Below are 23,411 nucleotides of genomic sequence, written 5' to 3' on the forward strand. Positions count from 1 at the left end.
TTCATGAATTACATGAAATATGTTGAACTAGGATTCATGAATTACAAAAATATGTCGTTGTAGGATTCATGAATTTCTTACATAAAATAAGTAATTGTAGAATTTATGAATGACTTACATGAAATGTGTAGAACTAGGATTCATGAATTACTTACATGAAATATGTATAACTAGGATTGAAGAATTACTTACATGAAATATGTAGAGCTAGGATTTATGAATTACTTATATGAAATATGTAGCTGTTGGATTCATGAATTACTTATAAGTCGTAGGGGTATCTCAAAAAAAAAAAGGTAAAAAAATTAAAAATACATTTTAACTAATATTGGATATATTAAAAACACAAGTCACGTTTCTTGTACTTATGAATACCAGATCCATCTAACTTCTTTAAGAAGCGATAATAATAGGAAATTATCTTAAATTACATTCACCTCGTAGAATATACAATTCAAAGTTTTTATTTCTTTAACTTTTGTTAAATATTACCGTGTTCCTTTTGGTCTTTATTCATAAATATCACAGACGTCTTTTATTACATCGAAGAAAGTAGATGGAACATTGATGGTCAATTTCTCGACAGTCAACATTAAATATAACTCTAAACATGTACCGCATTATCAATGTGTATAGTAGTAACAGTGTATCTCATATGTCTGCTCTAGTAACAGTATATAACACACTAACAAATTCGTAGTATATAATACACTAGCTTTCATACCACAGTAACGATTGCCGTGTTATAAAATGTAACTTCTCAGATATCTACGACTAAAATTATCCAATCAAACTACCTTAATTATTTTTAGTGCATCATTTGTAAAAATACTAGCCTGATGTTGTATATTATAACACCTTGAATTTAATGTTGAGCCATCTAGGAACAAAACATTACTTGGAATATTCTTAGTTGATTTTATTAATCGAACTTCGAAAATCGAAGTTTCAAAAAAGAATATATGGACTTTGGAAATTACATTATGATTTCGATCCTGATGCATAGTAGGCCTTATAACCATAAAAACCAGGTTTTATACAAAATAGAGTCTGTAGACAACAACTACAGAAACACGTAATGGTTACACAAATCTTGCTTCAAAATTACTTTGTTGCACACTTCATCATGAGAAAGATATCTGAATATTTCATTTTTGTTCACCCATTATCCAATCTAATAAATATAATTATATTATGACCAACTTATGTGATTATTACACTATATAAGTACTATTTTCTTTCTATAGTCTAGTTATTCCAATTCATCAAAAATTTGTGTTATTTGTGTATGGTCTAGTTAGTGTAATTCAGCAAAAATTTATTTTTAATTGTATGTGGTCTAGTTATCTAATTCAATAAAAAATTAGTGTTATTTGTGTATGGTCTCGTTAGTCTAATTCTGCAAACATTTAGTTATTTATGTATGATGAAGTTAGTCTAATTCAATATAAATTTAGTGCTATTTGTGTATGGTATAGTTACTCTAATTCAGTGAAAAAAATAATTTATTTGTCTATTGTGTAGTTAGCCTAATTCTGTAACAATTTAGTTAACTGTGTATGGTGTAGTTAGTCTAATTCAGTAAAACAGTTAGCGTTATTTGTGTATGGTGTGGTTAGTCTAATTTAGTTAAACATTATTGTTAATTGTATATGGTCTAGTTATCTATTTCAGTAAAAATTTAGTGTTATTTCTGTATGGTCTAGTTAGTCTAATTCAGTAAAAATTTGGTTATTTGTGTATGGTCTAGTTAGTCTAATTCTGTAAAAAAATTACCGTTATTTATGTATGGTGTGGTTAGTCTAATTTATTAAAAAATTAGTGTTAATTGTATATGGTCTAGTTATCTAATTCAGTAAAAATTTAGTGTTACTGGTATGTGGTCTCGTTAGTCTAATTTAGTAAAAATTTAGTGTTATTTTGGTATCGTGTAGTTAGTGTAATTTAGTATAAAATTAGCTATTTATGTATGATGTAGTTAGTCTAATTCAGTAAAAAATTATTTATTTTTCTATGGTGTAGCTAGTCTAATTCTGTAACAATTTAGTTAACTGTGTATGGTGTAGTTAGTCTAATTAGTAAAATATTTAGTTATTTGTGCATGGTATAATTACTCTAATTCGTCAGAAATTTGTGTTATTTGTGTTTGGACTAGTTTGTCTAATTCTTTAAAAATTTAGTTATTTGTGTATGGTGTAGTTAGTCTAATTCTATAAATATTTAGTTTACTATATATTGTGTAGTTAGTCTAGTTCAGTAAAAATTTAGTTATTTGCATGTGATCTAGTTACTCTAATTCAGTAAAACTTTAGTTATTTGTGTATGGTATTGTTAATGTAATTCAGTAAAAAATTATTTATTTGTCTATGGTGTAGTTAGTCTAATTCAGTAAAAATTTAGTTATTTGTGTATGGTCTAGTTAGTCTAATTCTTTAAAAAAATTACCGTTATATATGTATGGTGTGGTTAATCTAATTTAGTAAAAATTTAGTGTTAATTGTATACGGTCTAGTTATCTAATTCAGCAAAAATTTAGTGTTACTGGTGTGTGGTCTAGTTAGTCTAATTCTGTAAAAATTTAGTGTTATTTTTATATCGTGTAGTTAGTGTAATTTAGTATAAAATTAGTTATTTATGTATGATGTAGCAAGTATAATTCAGTAAAAGTTTAGTGTTATTTTTGTATTGTGTAATTAGTGTAATTTAGTATAAAATTAGTTATTTATGTATGATGTAGCTAGTATAATTCAGTAAAAAATTAGCTATTTGTATATCGTCTAGTTACTTTAATTCAGTAAATATTTAGTTATTTGTGCATGATGTAGTTAGTTTAATTCTGTAAAAATTTAGTTAAATATGTATGGTGTAGTTAGTCTAATTTAGTAAAAAATTAGTTATTTATGTGTGATATAAGAACGTTTTGATAATGAGACAGAATGAGATAGTTTGTTTATTGTTACTGTACATTTGAAATCAGGAATGTTTATTTTGAAATGTGTTTAACTTTCGGAAATGTTATCCGTGTTTGTTACTCAACCCAGGCTTCAAAGGTGTTGTCTGAGCCGTTATCTCGTTCGATCCTGCTTCAGTTAAAGTCACGCTAATGACTAGGAAGTTAGGAAGATTATCTTTGGTTTATCACTCGAACGATTGTACCCTCGTATGATACATTTGTATCATACATACAGCTCGCTAATGGCATTCGTACTTATAAGTAGTTAGTCATGTTTCAGAAGACGGCATCATGAAATTAGCACCACAGTTCGAAGACACTGACGGAGAAAATGACAGATAAAAAAGCCAGTTCAAGATAATTATTCTTAATGTAGTCTAAAACAAGTTTTGACATGAATTGACAATATTTTTCACTCAACTCAAAATATGTTTTTGCTCTAGATTAAAAAAGCTCTCACGTTATTGTAGATTTCTGACGAACACGTAGAAATTTTTTATATTTATGTTAGATAATTTATTGTTATGGGTATGAAAATGTTTCTCTAAACATATTTATAATTGTTCTCTACGTCAATTGTGTGAGTGTAAATATAACAAACTTTTGTTGGACGTAGGTGTGTTCCACCAAATTAAATTAGTAAAATATTTTAATGATTAAAACCAAAATTATAATTATAAAGTTATGTCAGTGTGTTATATGACATACCAAATGTGTTATCTATCTCAAGATGTATGGAAGAGACTATTCACTGGTTTTATCATTTTAAACATTATCTTAAAAAACAAAATATTTCATGTTTATATTCTTGCATACTGACTTACTTAATACAGTAGTAGTAAACATACATATATATATGTGTGTGTGTATGTTTACACTGAGAAGAATCATTCGTGAGACAACTAGTACTTCAACATTACAATACTGTAAACAACTATCATAGCGTTTTACTATTACAATTTTATTAGCAATTACGGAAGCGTACAAAGACACTCAGAATTGTATCAATGTAAATGGCCAATGCAGTGGACGGAAAGAATGAGTTAAGATTGTAATTTGGAAGTCCAAAATAAACCAAATCTTTCCAATTTCACCTTCATTTCACTTCGAAGTTACTTATATTAAGCTTATTTGACTGATGTCACAATTTCGAAAAACTTTAAAAACACATATAATTCACTACGGCTTAAGTACATACACGACCACGTGCAAGAAGGAACAAGGTTTTCTGCAACAATGAAAGTAATATCCACTTCAACTAAAGTTCAGGTTTCGTGCAACAATGAAACTAATTTCCACTTTAGCTAAATTGTCGGTTTCATGTAACAATAAAACTAATATCAACTCCAACTAAAGTGTAAGTTTCATGCAACAATTAAACTAATATTCACTTTAACTAAAATGTAAGTTTCGTGAAACTGTTAAACTAATATCCACTTTAACTAAATTGTCGGTTTCATGTAACAATGAAACTAATATCCACTTTAACTAAAGTGTACGTTTTATACAACAATTAAACTAGTATCCACATTAACTAAATTGTCGACTACAACTAACAATAAAACTAATATCTAATTTAACTAAATTGTCGGTATCATGTAAAAATGAAACTGATATCCTCTTTAACAAAAGTTTAGGTTTCGCGCAACAATTAAACTAATATCCACTTTGATAAAATAGTAAGTTTCATGCAAAACGTAAACTAATATCCACTTTAACTAAATTGAAGGTTTCAAGGAACAATGAAACTAATATCCTCTTTGATAAAATAGTAAGTTTTATGCAAAACTTAAACTAATATCCACTTTAACTAAAGAGTAGATTTCATGATACAATTAAAGTAATATCCGCTTCAACTAAATTGTAGGTTTAGTGCAAGAGTAAATATCGACTTCACCTTAAATTTAGGTTTTGTGCAATAATGAAACAAATATATACTTCAACTACAACGTAGGTTTCATAAACAATTAACCAAATATTTATTTTAATTAAAATGTTAATCCATTAAGCAAGTAAAATGAAAACCCATTCAAGTAGTTTGGGTTTCATGCAACAAAATTACAAATTCTTGAACCAAGTTGTCAGTTTTATCCAATACCAATATTACTCGTCATTCTAATTTGAGTGTCAGTTACATGCAACAATAAAACTAATCTTCACGTGACCAGGTGTTAGTTCCACCCAGTACTTAAACAAACATACATTTGATTTAGGGTGTTAATATTAGGATGTAATCAAAATAATATACATTTGAGCCAACGAATTAACAGGATGCAGCAATTCTCCAAATAAACGCGAGATTTCTATGAGTTTTAGGAAACAATTATATTACATTCACGTAAAATAATGTTAATTTCATGCCACAATTAAAACAATATTAATCAGAAAAAATTAATTTCATTAAACAATCATATCAATTGCTCAGAATAAGAACTGTTTTTTCACTTCTTGTTTTCTTTTTTATACAAACCGTCATCAGTAATACTATGGACATTATGGATGTTTCACTAAACAAAACGTCATTAATAACACTATGGACATTACGCATATTTCAACAACCAAACATCATTGATAATACTATGCACATTATCGATGTTTCACTGTATAAAATGTCAATAATAATACTACTAACATTACGGGTGTTTCACTAAACAAAACGTCACTAATATAACTGTGACACTGTGGATGTTTTATTCAAATAAACACCATAAATAATACTATGATATTGGATGTTTCACCAAAACAAAACGTGATAAAAAATATTATGGATATTATAGATGTTTCACTAAAAACGTCATTATTAATACTATGATATTGAAGATGTTTCACTAAAAAAACGTCATTAATAACACTATAGACATTATGCTTGTTTAACTAAAGAAAGCTTCATTATTAATAATATGACATTCTCGATGCCTCACTAAACAAACCGTCATTAATAAAACATGACATTGTAGATGTTTCACTAAACAAAACGTCTTTAATATCCTTATGAACATTATGCAAGATTAACTAAAATGAACGTTATTAAAAGCACTATGATATTATGGATGTTTCACTAAACAAAACGTTGTTAATAATACTATGGACATTATGGATGTCTCACTAAACACAATGCCATTATTAACACTATGACATTATGGATGTTTTAGAATAAAAACGTCTTCAATAATACTATGGACATTATTGATGTTTCACTGTATAAAATGTCATTAATAATGCAATGAACATTAGGATGTTTCACTAATCAAAACGTCATTAATATTACTAAGGACATAATGGAAATTTTAATGAAAAAACGTTATTAATAAAATTATGACACTGTGGATGTTCCACTAAATAAAATGTCATCAGTAAGACTATGGACATTATGGATGTTTCACTAAACCAAACGTCATTAATAATACTATGGACATTATGGGTGCTTCACTGAATAAAATGTCATTAATATTACTATAACATGGTGTACGTTTTTACTAAACTTATAATAAAATAATGGACATTATAGATATTTGAAGAAACAAAACGTCATTAATAACACAATGGATATTATGGATGTTGCACTAATTAAAAGGTCATTAATAATACTATCACATTGTGGATGAGTCACAAAACAAAATGTCATTAGTAATACTATGACATTGGTGATTATTTATAAAACAAAACATCGTCAATAATACTACGGACATTATGGATGTTTCACAAAATAAAACGTAATTAATAATTCTATGGACATTATGGATGCTTTACAAAACAAAACATCATTAACAATACTATGGACATTATGGATTTTTCACTAAACAAAACTTAATCAGTAATATTCGTGACATTATGCATGTTTCACTGAAATAAACGTCATTAATAATACTATGACCGAGAATGTTTCACTAAACAAAACGTTTTTATTAATACAATGACATTGTGGATGTTTTACTAAACAAATCGTCATTAATAATACTATGACAGTGTATATTCTTTACTAATTAGAACATCATTAATAACACTAGGAAATTGTGGATGTTTCACTAAACAAAATTTCATTCAGAATACTATGACATTGTGGATGTTTTATGGAACAATACGTCATTAATAATCCTATGAAATTGGTTGTTTTACTAAACAAAACGTGATAAATAATATTATGCATATTATAGTTGTCTCACCAAAAACATAATTATTAATATAATGAAATTGAGGATGTTTTACTTAAGAAAATGTCATTAATAATACTATGGACATTATGCATGGTTCACTGACCAAAACGTCATTATTAATACTATAACATTGTGAATGTTTTACTGAACAAAACGATATTAATAACACTATGGGCATTATAGATGTCTCACTAAAAATAATCAATAATACTACGGATATTAGGGATGTTTCAATAAACAAAACATCATAAACAATACCATAACATTGTAAATGTTTTACTAACAAAACGTCATTAATAAAAACAATGGACATTATGCACGTTTCACAAAAAAAAACACGTCTATACTAATACTACGATTTTTGTTTGTTTGTTTTGGAATTTCGCACAAAGCTACTCGAGGGCTATCTGTGCTACCCGTCTCTAATTTAGCAGTGTAAGACTGGAAGGAAGGCAGCTAGTCATCACCACCATCTCTTGGGCTACTCTTTTACCAACGATTAGTGGGATTGACTGTTACATTATAACGCCTCCACGGCTGAAAGGGCGAGCATGTTTGGCGCGACCGGGATGCGAACCCGCGACCCTCAGGTTCCGAGTCACACGCCTTAACACGCTTGGCTATGCCGGGCCACTAATACTACGAACATTATGGTTGTTACACTAAGAAAAACGTGAAAATAATACTATGACATTATGGATGTTACAAAAAATAAATCGTTCTTAATAATACTGTGACATTGTAAATGTTTCACTTAACAAAATGTCATCAGTAATACAATAATATTATAATATTATGGATGTTTTACTAAACAAAACATCATTAATAATACTATGAACATTATACATGTTTCACAAAACAAAACGTAATTAATAGTACTATGGATATTATCGACGCTTCACTATACAAAATTTCATTAATAATACTATGGACATGGAGGATGTTTCACTAAACAAAACGTAACTAAAAACACTATGACACTGTTTTTCTAAACTAAACGTCATTAATAATAAGATCACATTGGATGTTTCACTAAACAAAACGTGATCAATAATATTAAGGATATTATAGATATTTCTCAAGAAAAAGTCATTAATAATACTATGACATTGTATTGTTTCACAAAAAAAACGTCATTTGTAATACTACAAATATTATGAATGTTTTATTAAACAAAACATCATTAATAGTACTATGGGTATTATGAATGTTTCACTAACCAAAACGTGATTATTAATACTATGACATTGTGAATATTTAACTAAACCAAACGTCATTAGTAATACAATGACATTGTGGATGTTTCACTAAAAACATCATTAATAATACTACGAACATTATTGATGTTTCACGAAACAACATGTTACTAATAATACTATGACATTGTGTATGTTTTAAAAAATAAACGTCATTAATAATATTATGGCATTAGATATTTAATTAAACAAAACGTAATAAAAATATTATGGATATTGTAGATGATTTCCTAAGCAAAACGTCTTTATTAATACAACAAAATGGTGGATGTTTCACTAAACAAAACGTCATTACTAAAACTATGAAATTATGGATGTTTCACTAAACAAAATGTCATTAATAATACTATGGATATTATGGATGTTTTACTGAACAAGGCGTCATAAATAACCCTATGACATTATGAATCTTTCACAAAATAAAAAGTCATAAATAATACTATTGACATCACGTATGTTTCACTAAACAAAACGTCATATAAAGTAACATACATAATGGTGTATCAAGTTTTATATGTAGGCAATATATATATAATGATGTACCAAATATAACATGTAACTAACATATATAATAACGTACCAATTATTATATCTAAGTAATATACATAATGATGTACGAAGTATTATATGTAAGTAATGTACATAATGACGTACCAAGAGTTATATCTAAGTATTATAAACAACGATGTGCCAACTGTTATACATAATGGTGTACGAAGTATTACATGTAATACACATAATGATGTACTAAACATAATATGTAATGAATATATCTAATGACGTACAAAGTACTAAATGTAATAAACATAATGATCTACCCAGAATGATATGTAAGTAATATAGCTAATGATGTACCAATATACGTATAGATATAAAAATATTATATAAAAAGTAATAAACATTATGGTCTACCCAGCATTATCTAGCAAATATAATATAAAATTTATATATATATACAAACGTACCAAGTATTACATGTAAGATACATATTGACGTAACAAGTATTATATGTAAGTAATATACATTATGAGGTACCTAGTATTATATGTTAATAACATACATAATGATGTGTAATATATATAATGATGTACAAAGTATTATATGTACTATACATTATGATGTACAAAGTATTATATGTACTATACATTATGATGTACCAATTATTACATGAACGTAATATACACAATGATATACGAATAATTATATGTAACTAATATGCATAATGGTGTAACGAGTATTATATGTAGGTAATATATAATGAAATACCAAGTATTATTTGTAAGTATTACATATAATGATGTACCAAATATTATATGATAAGAAATATACATAATCATTAACAAATAGTATATCTAAGTAATATACCTAATGATGTACCAGGTATTATATGTAATATAAATAATGATATACCAAGTGTTATATGTAATATACATAATGTTGTACCTGGTATTATACGTAAGAAACGTACATAATGGTGGATCAAATATTATATGTAAGTAATATCATAATGACGTACCAAGTATTATATGTCAGTAATATACATAATGGTGTACCAAGCATAATATGTAAGTAATATACATAATGGTGTACCAAGTATTATATATAAGTAATATACCTAATAGTGTACCAAGCATTATATGTAAGTCATATAAATAATTATGTATAAAGTATTACATGCAGATAATACACATAATTATCAACCAAGTATTATAGGTAGATAATATACCTAATGATGTACCAAGCGTTATATGTAAGTAATAAATATAATGATGTAGGAAGTGTTATGTGCAAGTAATATATATATATATTGATCTACCAACTATTATAGGTAAGTGATATACATAATTATGTACCACGTATTATATGTAAGTAATATACATGATCATGTAACAAGTATTTTATGTAAGTTATATAATAATGTACCAGGTATTATATGTAAGTAATATACAGAATGATGTATGAAGTACTATATCTAATATACATAATGATGTAGGAAGAATTATATGTAAGTAACATACCTAATGATTTTCCAAGTATTATATACAAGTAATATATATATAACGATGTACCAGGTCTTATATCTAAGTATTATACATAGTAATGTACCAAATATTATATATATATAATATAGATAATAGCGAACGAAGTATTATATGTAAGTAACATACATAATGATTTACTAAGTATTATATGTAATATATAATGATGACGTACCAGGTGTTATATGTAAGTAATATATATAATGGTGTACCAAGAATTATACATAATGATGTTCTAAGTATTATATCTAAGTAACATACATAATGATTTACTAGGATTATATAATAGTAATATATATTTTGTAATGTACCAAGTATTATATGTAAGTAATATATATATAATCTTCTACCAAGTATTATATGTAATATAAATATTGATGTACCAAGTATTACATGCAATCCTTACACATAATGATCTACCCAGTTTTATATGTAACTAATATACATAATGATATACGAAGTATATAAGTAATATAACTAATTATGATTAGGTTACATTATGAACGTAATATTCACATTGATGTACTAGGTATTATGTGTAATATACATCAAGATTTATCAAGTGTTATATGTAAGTAATATACATCACGATTTATCAAGTGTTATATGTAAGTAATACATATGATGGTGCACAAAGTATTATATGTAAGGAATATACCTAATGGTGTACCAAGCATTTTAGTTTAGTTATAAACATAATGATGTGCCAAGTATTATATTTAAGTAATATATATAATGGTGTACCAAGTATTATATGTCAGTATTATGCATAATGATGTCCCAAGCATTATATGTAACAAATATACAAAATAATGTACCAAGTATTATGTTTAAGTAATATACATAAGGATGTACCAAGTATTATATAATAGTAATATACATTTTATAATGTATAAAATATTATATGTAATATACATAATAAATAACCAAGTATTACATCTAAGTAATATACGTAGTGATCTACCAAGTATTATAGGTACGTAATATATATAATGGTGTACCCAATATTGTATGTAAATAATATCAATAATGATGTACCAAATATTTTATGTAAGTGATATACATAATAAGGTACTAAAGTACTGTATGTAAATAATATAGATAATGATATACCAAGTATTATTCATAAGTAATATACATAATGATATACCAAGTATTATTCATAAGTAATATACATATTGATATATCAAGTATTATATGTAATATACATAATGATGAACCAATTACAATATGAACGTAACATACACAATGATGCACAAAGTATTATGTGTAAGTAATATACCTAATGGTGTACCAAGCATTATATGTATCTAAAAGATTTAATAATGCACAAATTATTATATATAAAAAATATACAAATGATGTACCAAGTATTATATTTAAGTAATATACACAATGATGTACCAATTATTATATTTAGGTAATACATATAATGATGTACCAAGTATGATATTTACGTAATATATAATGGTGTACCAACTATTATACGTAAAAATATATATATAATAATGCACCAAGTATCATGTGTAGGTAATATACATAATGATGTACCAAATATTATATATAAATCGTATACATATTAATGTACCAAGTACTATATGAAATTAATATGCATAATAATGGATCAACTATTATACATAAGTAATATATATATAATGATGTACAAAGTATTATATCTAAGTAATATATATAACGACGTACTAAGTATTATACGTATTATACATAATGATGTACCAAGTATTATTGTAAGTAATATACTTAAAGTGTACAAAGCATTATAGGTAAGTCATATACATAATAATAAACAAACTATTGTTTTGTTTTGTTTTATTCGCGCATATCTACTCAAGGGCTATCTGAGCTTCCCATCCCTAATTTCACAATGAAAGACTAGAGGGAATGCAGTTAGTCATCACTACTCAGCGTAACTCTTGGGCAACTCTTTTACCACCGAATAGTGGGATTTACCGTCACTTTATAATGCACAAATGGCTGAAATTGGCCCCATTGGTGCGAAAGATATTCCAACTCGCTACCTTCAGATTACGAGTAGAACGCCTTAACCCTCCTGGCCATGTCGGGCCTGTATAGGGTATTATATGGAAGCAATATACATAATGATGTACCAACTATTATATATCAGTAGTGTATGAGTATACATATATATAATAATGTATCATATATTATATGTATCATAAACATTATATGTAAGTAATATACCTGATGGTGTACCAAGCATTTAATGTAAGTAAAAGATATAATGTACAAAGTATTATATGTAGATAGTATACCTAATAGTGGGCCAAGTATTATATGTAGGTAATGTACATAATGATATACCAAATATAACGTGTAAGTAATAAATATAATGTCATACCACGTATTATATACAATATACATAATGATGTCCTAAGTATTACATATAATGATGTCCTAAGTAGTATATATAATGACGAACCAATTATTATATCTAAGTTATATATATAATGATCTACCAAGTATTATATGTAATACACATAATGATGTACCAAGTACTACATGTAAATAATATACATTATGATGTATCTAGTATTAGATGTATTATTAATAATGGTGTACCAAGTATTACATGTAAGTTATACACGTAATGATGTACCAACTATTATATATCAGTAGTGTGTATATATATATATATAATGATGTATCAGATATTATATGTATTATAAGTATTATATGTCAGTAATATATGTATCTATATTACTAATGGTGTATATATATACATAAATATACTTGTACGTAAGTAGTTACATAAGCCGTAATTATATATAATTATATACAAAGTATTATATGTAATATGCATAATGATGTATCAAGTACTATATGCAAGTAGTATAGAAAATCACGTAACAAGTAAATTATGTAATATATGTAATGATGTTCCACGTATTATATGTACGTTATATACATAATGATGTTCCACGTATTATATGTATTATACATAATGATCTACCAAGTATAATATGTAAGTAACATATTTAATAGTGTACCAAGTATTATATATAAGGAATATATATAATGATGTGCCAAATATAATATGTAAGTTATATAGATAATGATGTACCAAGTATTATATGTAAGTTATACACTAACGATGTGCCAAGTATTACAAGTCAGTAATATGCACAAAGATGTACCAAGTGCTATATGTAAGTAATATGCACAAAGATGTACCAAGTACTATATGTAAGTAATATGCATAATGATCTACCAAGTAAATGTAAGTAATAAATATAATGACGTACCACATATTGTATCCACTTAATATACATAACGATGTACCAAGTATTATATGTAAACAATATATATACTGGTGTAGCAAGCATTACATGTAAGAAATATACGTAACGATGTACCTAGTATTGTGTAAACAATACACATAATGATGTTCAAAGTATGTGTAATAAAGATAATGATGTTCAAAGTATTATATGTAAGTTATATACATAATGATGTTCAAAGTATTATATGTAAGTTATATACATAATGATGTTCAAAGTATTATATGTAAGTTATATACATAATGATGTTCAAAGTATTATATGTAAGTTGTATACATAATGATGTTCAAAGTATTATATGTAAGTTATACACATAATGACGTTCAAAGTATTATATGTAAGTTATATACATAATGATGTTCAAAGTATTATATGTAAGTTATATACACAATGATGTTCAAAGTTTCATATGTAAGTTATATACATAATGATGTTCAAAGTATCATATGTAAGTTATATACATAATGATGTTCAAAGTATTATATGTAAGTTGTATACATAATGATGTTCAAAGTATCATATGTAAGTTATATACATAATGATGTTCAAAGTATCATATGTAAGTTATATACATAATGATGTTCAAAGTATTATATGTAAGGTATACACATAATGATGTTCAAAGTATTATATCTAAGTTATATAGATGGAGTAATGTTTGATAAAGTTTTTACCCTTCATATTAAGTCAGACATATTTGATGTGTTTATGTTCATATTTGTGTTTGAATACTGATTGTCATTTTTTACGACTATTTTAGTTTCATTTCTAGATATTAGTTTTGATGTATATACGGCCAGGAAGTAGTTCCTATTAAATACTTATAATAATTTAGTTGAAAACTGAAATAAGTTTTATTTTTATTTTTAAGTGTGTTGTTTAGTTGCCTCCCACAAGGTATGGTTATGTTCGACTGCATTCTTCTGAGCGCCCGAAATTGGATCTTCACCACCTGGTACCACTGCTAGCAAAGAAACAAACCTCTCGGGCTACAGATTACAAAGTGACGTCCTCGCCTTCGCTATTACCGTTCACTGAGCACAAGAGTTTACTCTTTGTTTTCCCTAGAGATCTTCCATTGATGCCCGGGAAAGATTCATTATTTACTAGGTTACAAGAAACTTCATTGTCAGTTGGCTACGCGCCGACAGCAGTTTATTCACTCACCAGCAGGCACCAATAGGAGGATCAGTGGCGGAACTATTAGCTGCTCGAGCAGCTTCCGCACGCTGGGTTCCCTACGGAGGCTATATATTATTGGCTATAACAGCGTTAGTTACAACAGTGATTACCCGAATGATCAATTAGAACGGTAATTGTTAAATTTAGTTCTTCCGAAATGATTGTTTTTGGGCGGAAGAATGGAGATGGACGGCCTAATTGGTCTCGGAAAACCTGGGGTCTAGTGTTAAAGGATCAGCTCTCTCTTCCTGATAATTGAATGATATTGTGGAAGTGAGAGCGATGACTTTGGAACATATACACGTACGGTACGAACAGCTGCAATATCGCCCGGGATTTGATTGTGGATACAAAGCCAGCAACTCCAACTGTAGTCAATAACTCTCAGCCTTGCTGAGCAAGGGGTTTAGTCGGTCAAAGGAGAAGCGAAATAACGTCAAGAAGAGAGAGGTCAGCACAGCGGGAAGCACAGTGAACAAGCCGTAACTGTGGATTTGGAAGCCCCAGGTATCTGCTGGGTCTATAAGAATAGGTCAAGACACTGAATAACGATCAGCGATAGGTAGAAAAATGGGATTACCAGAGATTGTCGAAACTGGTGCACACGCTCGCGCTGTGAAGGGAAAGGTATCAGTGTATGTCATGGATACGTGAAACTGACAGCTACACTTCGTCACTTCATAATGTTCCTAGTGCAAGGCTTTAATAATGTATCTAGGGAATTCACTACAGTGTGTTACTATCGCTTCTACTTTATTAATAATATCAATAACATGGGAGAAAAGAAAACAGAATTTCCGGTATTCACATCCATAGTACTGTAAAAGTTGCACTGTAATTCATCACTGAAACAAAACTACAAAATATTCACGAACGCAGTACAGTTTATACACTGTAACCCTAAGTTGTATTGAACGAAATATTTTCACAATCTTAGTTTTTTGTTCTATATCTTTGTTAGCTTATTGAAAACCAAAACGAGAGAAATTGGTGAACATTACAATAACTTTGCATAAACAAATACTATTTACCAATGTGAAACAAAAGGTGAAAAATCAAATATTTCCAGATCTGTTGTTTTCAAAAGTTGAAAAAAGAAAATACTCTTATAAATAAATTTCACGTTTATTTGAAACCACATCTTGAGTTTGGTCATACAAAACGTGTTTTACAAACATCTCTTCCATCGTAAACAATTTTAAACATCAGATAGAGAACAAACACTTTTTCAGAGTTCACCACTATCAACCTTTCACATATTGGTTCACATTCAAAGATTTTGCTTCCTCGTTCACATGTAAACACCGTAAACCGACATCCATAATAACACATCTTTTTCCTGCGGCGCATAACGAGTCGTCACACCATCTAACATCTGACGAAGAAAGACAAGTATAGAAAAGATACCGTATCATTATAACATAACGAATTTTGTCATATTTCGGTGACAAATTAACAAAAAAATTATAGTTCTTAATAAATATAAATTTTTTTATACAATAACAATAAAACTACAAGCGAAACTCTGATAAAATACAACTACAAACTGGAGTAAACTACATAACAATAATACAAGATAACCACAAACAATTAAAATAGATAACTAATAAAAAATAACTACAAACTGAAGTAGACTAAAAAACTGTAATAACAAATAACTACAAACTCAAGTAGACAACATAACTGTAATAACAAATAACTAAAAACTGAAATAGACTAGAAAACTCTAATAACAAATAACTACAAACTGAAGTAGACTAGATAACTGTAATAATAAATAACTACAAACTGAAGTAGACTAAAAAACTGTAATAACAAATAACTACAAACTGAAGTAAACTAGATAACTGTAATAATAAATAACTACAAACTAAAGTAGACCAAAAAACTCTAATAACAAATAACTACAAACTGAAGTATACTAGATAACTGTAATAACAAATAACTACAAACTAAAGTAGACTAGAAAACTGTAATAACAAATAACTACAAACTCAAGTAGACTAGATAACTGTAATAATAAATAACTACAAACTGAAGTAGACTAAAAACTGTAATAAAAAATAATTACAAATTGAAGTACACTAGATAACTATAATAACAAATAACTACAAACAGAAGTAGACTAGAAAACTGTAAAAACAAATAACTACAAACTGGAGTAGACTAGATAACTGTAATAACAAATAACTACAAACTGAAGTAGACTAAAAAACTGTAATAACAAATAACTACAAACTGAAGTAAACTAGATAACTGTAATAATAAATAACTACAAACTAAAGTAGACCAAAAAACTCTAATAACAAATAACTACAAACTGAAGTATACTAGATAACTGTAATAACAAATAACTACAAACTAAAGTAGACTAGAAAACTGTAATAACAAATAACTACAAACTCAAGTAGACTAGATAACTGTAATAATAAATAACTACAAACTGAAGTAGACTAAAACTGTAATAAAAATAATTACAAATTGAAGTACACTAGATAACTATAATAACAAATAACTACAAACAGAAGTAGACTAGAAAACTGTAAAAACAAATAACTACAAACTGGAGTAGACTAGATAACTGTAATAACAAATAACTACAAACTGAAATAGACTAGAAAACTCTAATAACAAATAACTACAAACTAAAGTATAATAGATAACTGTAATAATAAATAACTACAAACTGAAGTAGACTAAAAAACTGTAATAAAAAATAACAACAAATTGAAGTACACAAAAAATGTAATAACAACTACAAACTAAAGTAGACTAGAAAACTGTAATAACAAATAACTACAAACTCAAGTAGACTAGATAACTGTAATAATAAATAACTACAAACTGAAGTAGACTAAAAACTGTAATAAAAAATAATTACAAATTGAAGTACACTAGATAACTATAATAACAAATAACTACAAACAGAAGTAGACTAGAAAACTGTAAAAACAAATAACTACAAACTGGAGTAGACTAGATAACTGTAATAACAAATAACTACAAACTGAAATAGACTAGAAAACTCTAATAACAAATAACTACAAACTAAAGTATAATACATAACTGTAATAATAAATAACTACAAACTGAAGTAGACTAAAAAACTGTAATAAAAAATAACAACAAATTGAAGTACACAAAAAATGTAATAACAACTACAAACTAAAGTAGACTAGATAACTGTAATAACAAACAACTACAAACTGAAGTAGACTAGATAACTGTAATAACAAATAACTACAAACTGAAGTAGACTAGATAACTGTAATAACAAATAACTACAAACTGAAATAGACTAGAAAACTCTAATAACAAATACCTACAAACTAAAGTATAACAAATAACTCTAATAATAAATAACTACAAACTGAAGTAGACTAAAAAACTGTAATAAAAAATAACAAATTGAAGTACACTAGATAACTTTAATAACAAATAACTACAAACAAAAGAAGACTAGAAAACTGTAATAACAAATAACTACAAACTGGAGTAGACTAGATAACAGTAATAACAAATAACTACAAACTGAAATAGACTAGAAAACTCTAATAACAAATAACTACAAACTAAAGTATAATAGATAACTGTAATAATAAATAATTACAAACTGAAGTAGACTAAAAAACTGTAATAAAAAATAACAACAAATTGAAGTACACAAAAAATGTAATAACAACTACAAACTAAAGTAGACTAGATAACTGTAATAACAAATAACTACGAACTGAAGTAGACTAGAAAACTGTAATAACAAATAATTACAAACTGAAGTAGACAAAAAAATGTAATAACAACTACAAACTAAAGTAGACTAGATAACTGTAATAACAAATAACTACAAACTGAGGTAGACTAAAAACTGTAATAAAAATAACTACAAACTGAAGTACACTAGATAACTGTAATAACAAATAACTACAAACTAAAGTAGACTAGAAAACTGTAATAACAAATAACTACAAACTGAAATAGACTAGAAAACTAATAACAAATAACTACAAACTGAAGTATACTATATAACTGTAATAATAAATAACTACAAACTGCAGTAGACTAAAAACTGTAATAAAAAATAATTACAAATTGAAGTACACTAGATAACTATAATAACAAATAACTACAAACAGAAATAGATTAGAAAACTGTAAAAACAAATAACTACAAACTGAAATAGACTAGAAAACTCAAATAACAAATAACTACAAACTGAAGTAGTCTAGAAAACTGTAATAACAAATAACTACAAACTGAAGTAGAAAAAAAACTGTAATAACAAATAACTACAAACTGAAGTAGAAAAAAAACTGTAATAACAAATAACTACAAACTGAAGTAGACTAAAAACTGTAATAACAAATAACTACAAACTGAAGTAGAAAAAAAACTGTAATAACAAATAACTACAAACTGAAGTAGAAAAAAAACTGTAATAACAAATAACTACAAACTGAAGTGGACTAAAAACTGTAATAACAAATAACTACAAACTGAAGTAGACTAGATAACTGTAATAACAAATAACTACAAACTGAAGTAGACTAGATAACTGTAATAACAAATAACTACAAACTGAAATAGACTAGAAAACTCTAATAACAAATACCTACAAACTAAAGTATAACAAATAACTCTAATAATAAATAACTACAAACTGAAGTAGACTAAAAAACTGTAATAAAAAATAACAAATTGAAGTACACTAGATAACTTTAATAACAAATAACTACAAACAAAAGAAGACTAGAAAACTGTAATAACAAATAACTACAAACTGGAGTAGACTAGATAACAGTAATAACAAATAACTACAAACTGAAATAGACTAGAAAACTCTAATAACAAATAACTACAAACTAAAAGTATAATAGATAACTGTAATAATAAATAATTACAAACTGAAGTAGACTAAAAACTGTAATAAAAATAACAACAAATTGAAGTACACAAAAATGTAATAACAACTACAAACTAAAGTAGACTAGATAACTGTAATAACAAATAACTACGAACTGAAGTAGACTAGAAAACTGTAATAACAAATAATTACAAACTGAAGTAGACAAAAAATGTAATAACAACTACAAACTAAAGTAGACTAGATAACTGTAATAACAAATAACTACAAACTGAGGTAGACTAAAAACTGTAATAAAAATAACTACAAACTGAAGTACACTAGATAACTGTAATAACAAATAACTACAAACTAAAGTAGACTAGAAAACTGTAATAACAAATAACTACAAACTGAAATAGACTAGAAAACTAATAACAAATAACTACAAACTGAAGTATACTATATAACTGTAATAATAAATAACTACAAACTGCAGTAGACTAAAAACTGTAATAAAAAATAATTACAAATTGAAGTACACTAGATAACTATAATAACAAATAACTACAAACAGAAATAGATTAGAAAACTGTAAAAACAAATAACTACAAACTGAAATAGACTAGAAAACTCAAATAACAAATAACTACAAACTGAAGTAGTCTAGAAAACTGTAATAACAAATAACTACAAACTGAGTAGAAAAAAACTGTAATAACAAATAACTACAAACTGAGTAGAAAAAAACTGTAATAACAAATAACTACAAACTGAAGTAGACTAAAAACTGTAATAACAAATAACTACAAACTGAAGTAGAAAAAAAACTGTAATAACAAATAACTACAAACTGAAGTAGAAAAAAAACTGTAATAACAAATAACTACAAACTGAAGTGGACTAAAAACTGTAATAACAAATAACTACAAACTGAAGTAGACTAGAAAACTGTAATAAGTGATAACAACAAACGGAACTAAGGTAGATAATGATAATAAAAAAGTACAAATTCAAGTAAACTACATGACTGTAATGAAAATAACTAGAAACTAATGCAGACTAGGTAACTGAAATATAAGATAACTACAAACTGAAGCAAATGAGATAAGTGTAATAAAAGACCAGTAGAAACTGAAGTTAAATTAGATAACTGTAATAAAAGACCAGTAGAAACTGAAGTATATTAGATAACTGTAATAAAAGATAACTACAAACTGAAGTAAACTAGATAACTGTAATAAAAGATAACTACAAACTGAAGAAAACAAGATAACTGTAATAAAAGATAACTACAAACTGAAGTAAACTAGGCAACCGTAATAAAAAATAACTACAACCTGAAGTAGACAAAATACTTGTGATAAAAGATAATAACAAACTCAAGTATACTATATAACTGTAATAAAACATAATAACAAACTCAAGTATACTATATAACTGTGATAAAAGATAATAAAAAACTCAAGTTTACTATATAACTGTGATAAAAGATAATAACAAACTCAAGTATACTATATAACTGTAATAAAAGATAATAACAAACTCAAGTATACTATATAACTGTAATAAAAGACGATAACAAACTCAAATATATTATATAACTGTAATAAAAGATAATAACAAACTTAAGTATGCTATATAACTGTAATAGAAAAAGGAAAACTGAATTAAAGTAGACAATGGTAATAAATAACAAGTAAAAATTGATCTAAACTACATAATCTAATAAAACACACTACAAACTGAAGTATAGCGGATAACTGTAATAAAAGACAACTACAAAGTGAAGTAAACTAGATAACTAAAATAAAAGATAACTACAAAGTGCAGTAAACTAGATAACTATAAAGTGAAGTACACTAAGTACAGTGGTATTAGTAGCACAACCCACTTTTAGTTTATAGAATTAATTATGACAAGTACAGTGATGATAGTAGAAGTACCCTTCTGTTAGTTTATAGAGTTGATAGTGAGAACTACAGTGATCACACTAGAAGTACCCTTCTGTTAGTTTATAGAATTAATAGTGAGAACTACAGTGATCACACTAGAAGTACCCTTCTGTTAGTTTATAGAGTTGATAGTGAAAACTACAGTGATCACACTAGAAGTACCCTTCTGTTAGTTTGTAGAATTGATTGTGAAAAGTACAGTGATGATAGTAGAAGTATCCTTTCTTTATTTGTAAAATTGATTGTGAAAAGTACAGTGATGTTACTAGTACCACCCTCTGTTAATTTATAGAATTGAAGGTGACAAGTACAGTGGTATTAGTAGTAAAACCCTCTGTTAGTTGATAGAACTTATGGTATAAGTATAATGGTAGTAGTATTAGTACACTTCTATTAGTTTATAGGATTGATTCTGACAAGGATAGTGGGGTAAGTAGAAGTACCCTTCTATTAGTTTATTCAATTAATTGTGACAAGTACAGTGGTGACTATGTTCACTAAATAAACTATTTGTTGGGTAGAATATGGTGTTATATTTCTTAAATAAACTATTTGTTTGATAAGTTATAGTGTTATGTTTACTAAATAAACTATTTGTTTGATAGGTTATGGTGTTATGTTCGCTAAATAAACTATTTGTTAGGTAGGATACGGTATTATGTTCCCAAAATAAAATATTTGTTAAGTAGGATATGGTGTTATGTTCCCTAAATAAACTATTTGTTGGGTAGAATATGGTGGTATTTTCCCTATATAAACTATTTGTTGGGTAGAATACGATATTATGTTACCTATATAGACTATTTGTTTGGTAGTTTACGATATTATGATCCCTAAATAAAGTATTTATTGGGTAAAATATAGTGTTAAGTTTCCCAAAGATAGTATTTGTTGGGTAGGATACGGTGTTATGTTTCCCCAATGAAGTATTTGTTGGGTAGGATACAGTGTTATGTTCCCTAGATGAAGTATTTGTTGGATAGAATGCGGTTTTATGTTCCACAAATAAACTATTTGATGAGTATAATACGGTGTTATGTTCCCTGAATAAACTATTTGTTGGGTAGGATACAGTGTTATGTTCCACAAATAAACTATTTGATTAGTATAATACGGTGTTATGTTCCCTAAATAAACTATTTGATGGGTAGGATACGGTGTTATGTTCCACAAGTAAAGTATTTGTTGGATAAGATATGGTGTTATTGTTCTCTAAATAAACTATTTTTTGGGTAGGATACAGTGTTATGTTCCCTAAATAAACTATTTGTTGAGTAGGTTTCGGTGTTATGTTCCCTAAATAAACTATTTGTTTGGTAGGTTACGATATTATGTTCCATAAATAAACTATTTGTGTGGTAGGTTATAGTGTTATTTGTTTCCTAAATAAACTATTTGTGTGGTAGGTTATGGTGTTATACAAAACGGCTATCTGCGCTAGCCGTCCCGAATTTAGCAGTGTAAGACTAAAAGGAAGGTAGCTAGCTAGTCATCACCACCTACCGCCAACTTTTGGATTACTCTTTTACCAACGATTAGTGGATTCGACGGAAACATTATAACGCCCCCACGGATGAAAGGGCGAGCATGTTTTGTGCGACAGGGAATCGAACCCGCGACCCTCAGATTACGACTCGAACGCCTTAACTCACCTGGTCATGACGGGTATATGTGAAAACAACTGCTGCATACATACACAAGGTTGAAATCATATT

Source organism: Tachypleus tridentatus, chromosome 9 (assembly GCF_004210375.1).
Source record: "Tachypleus tridentatus isolate NWPU-2018 chromosome 9, ASM421037v1, whole genome shotgun sequence".
Taxonomy (NCBI): domain Eukaryota; kingdom Metazoa; phylum Arthropoda; class Merostomata; order Xiphosura; family Limulidae; genus Tachypleus; species Tachypleus tridentatus.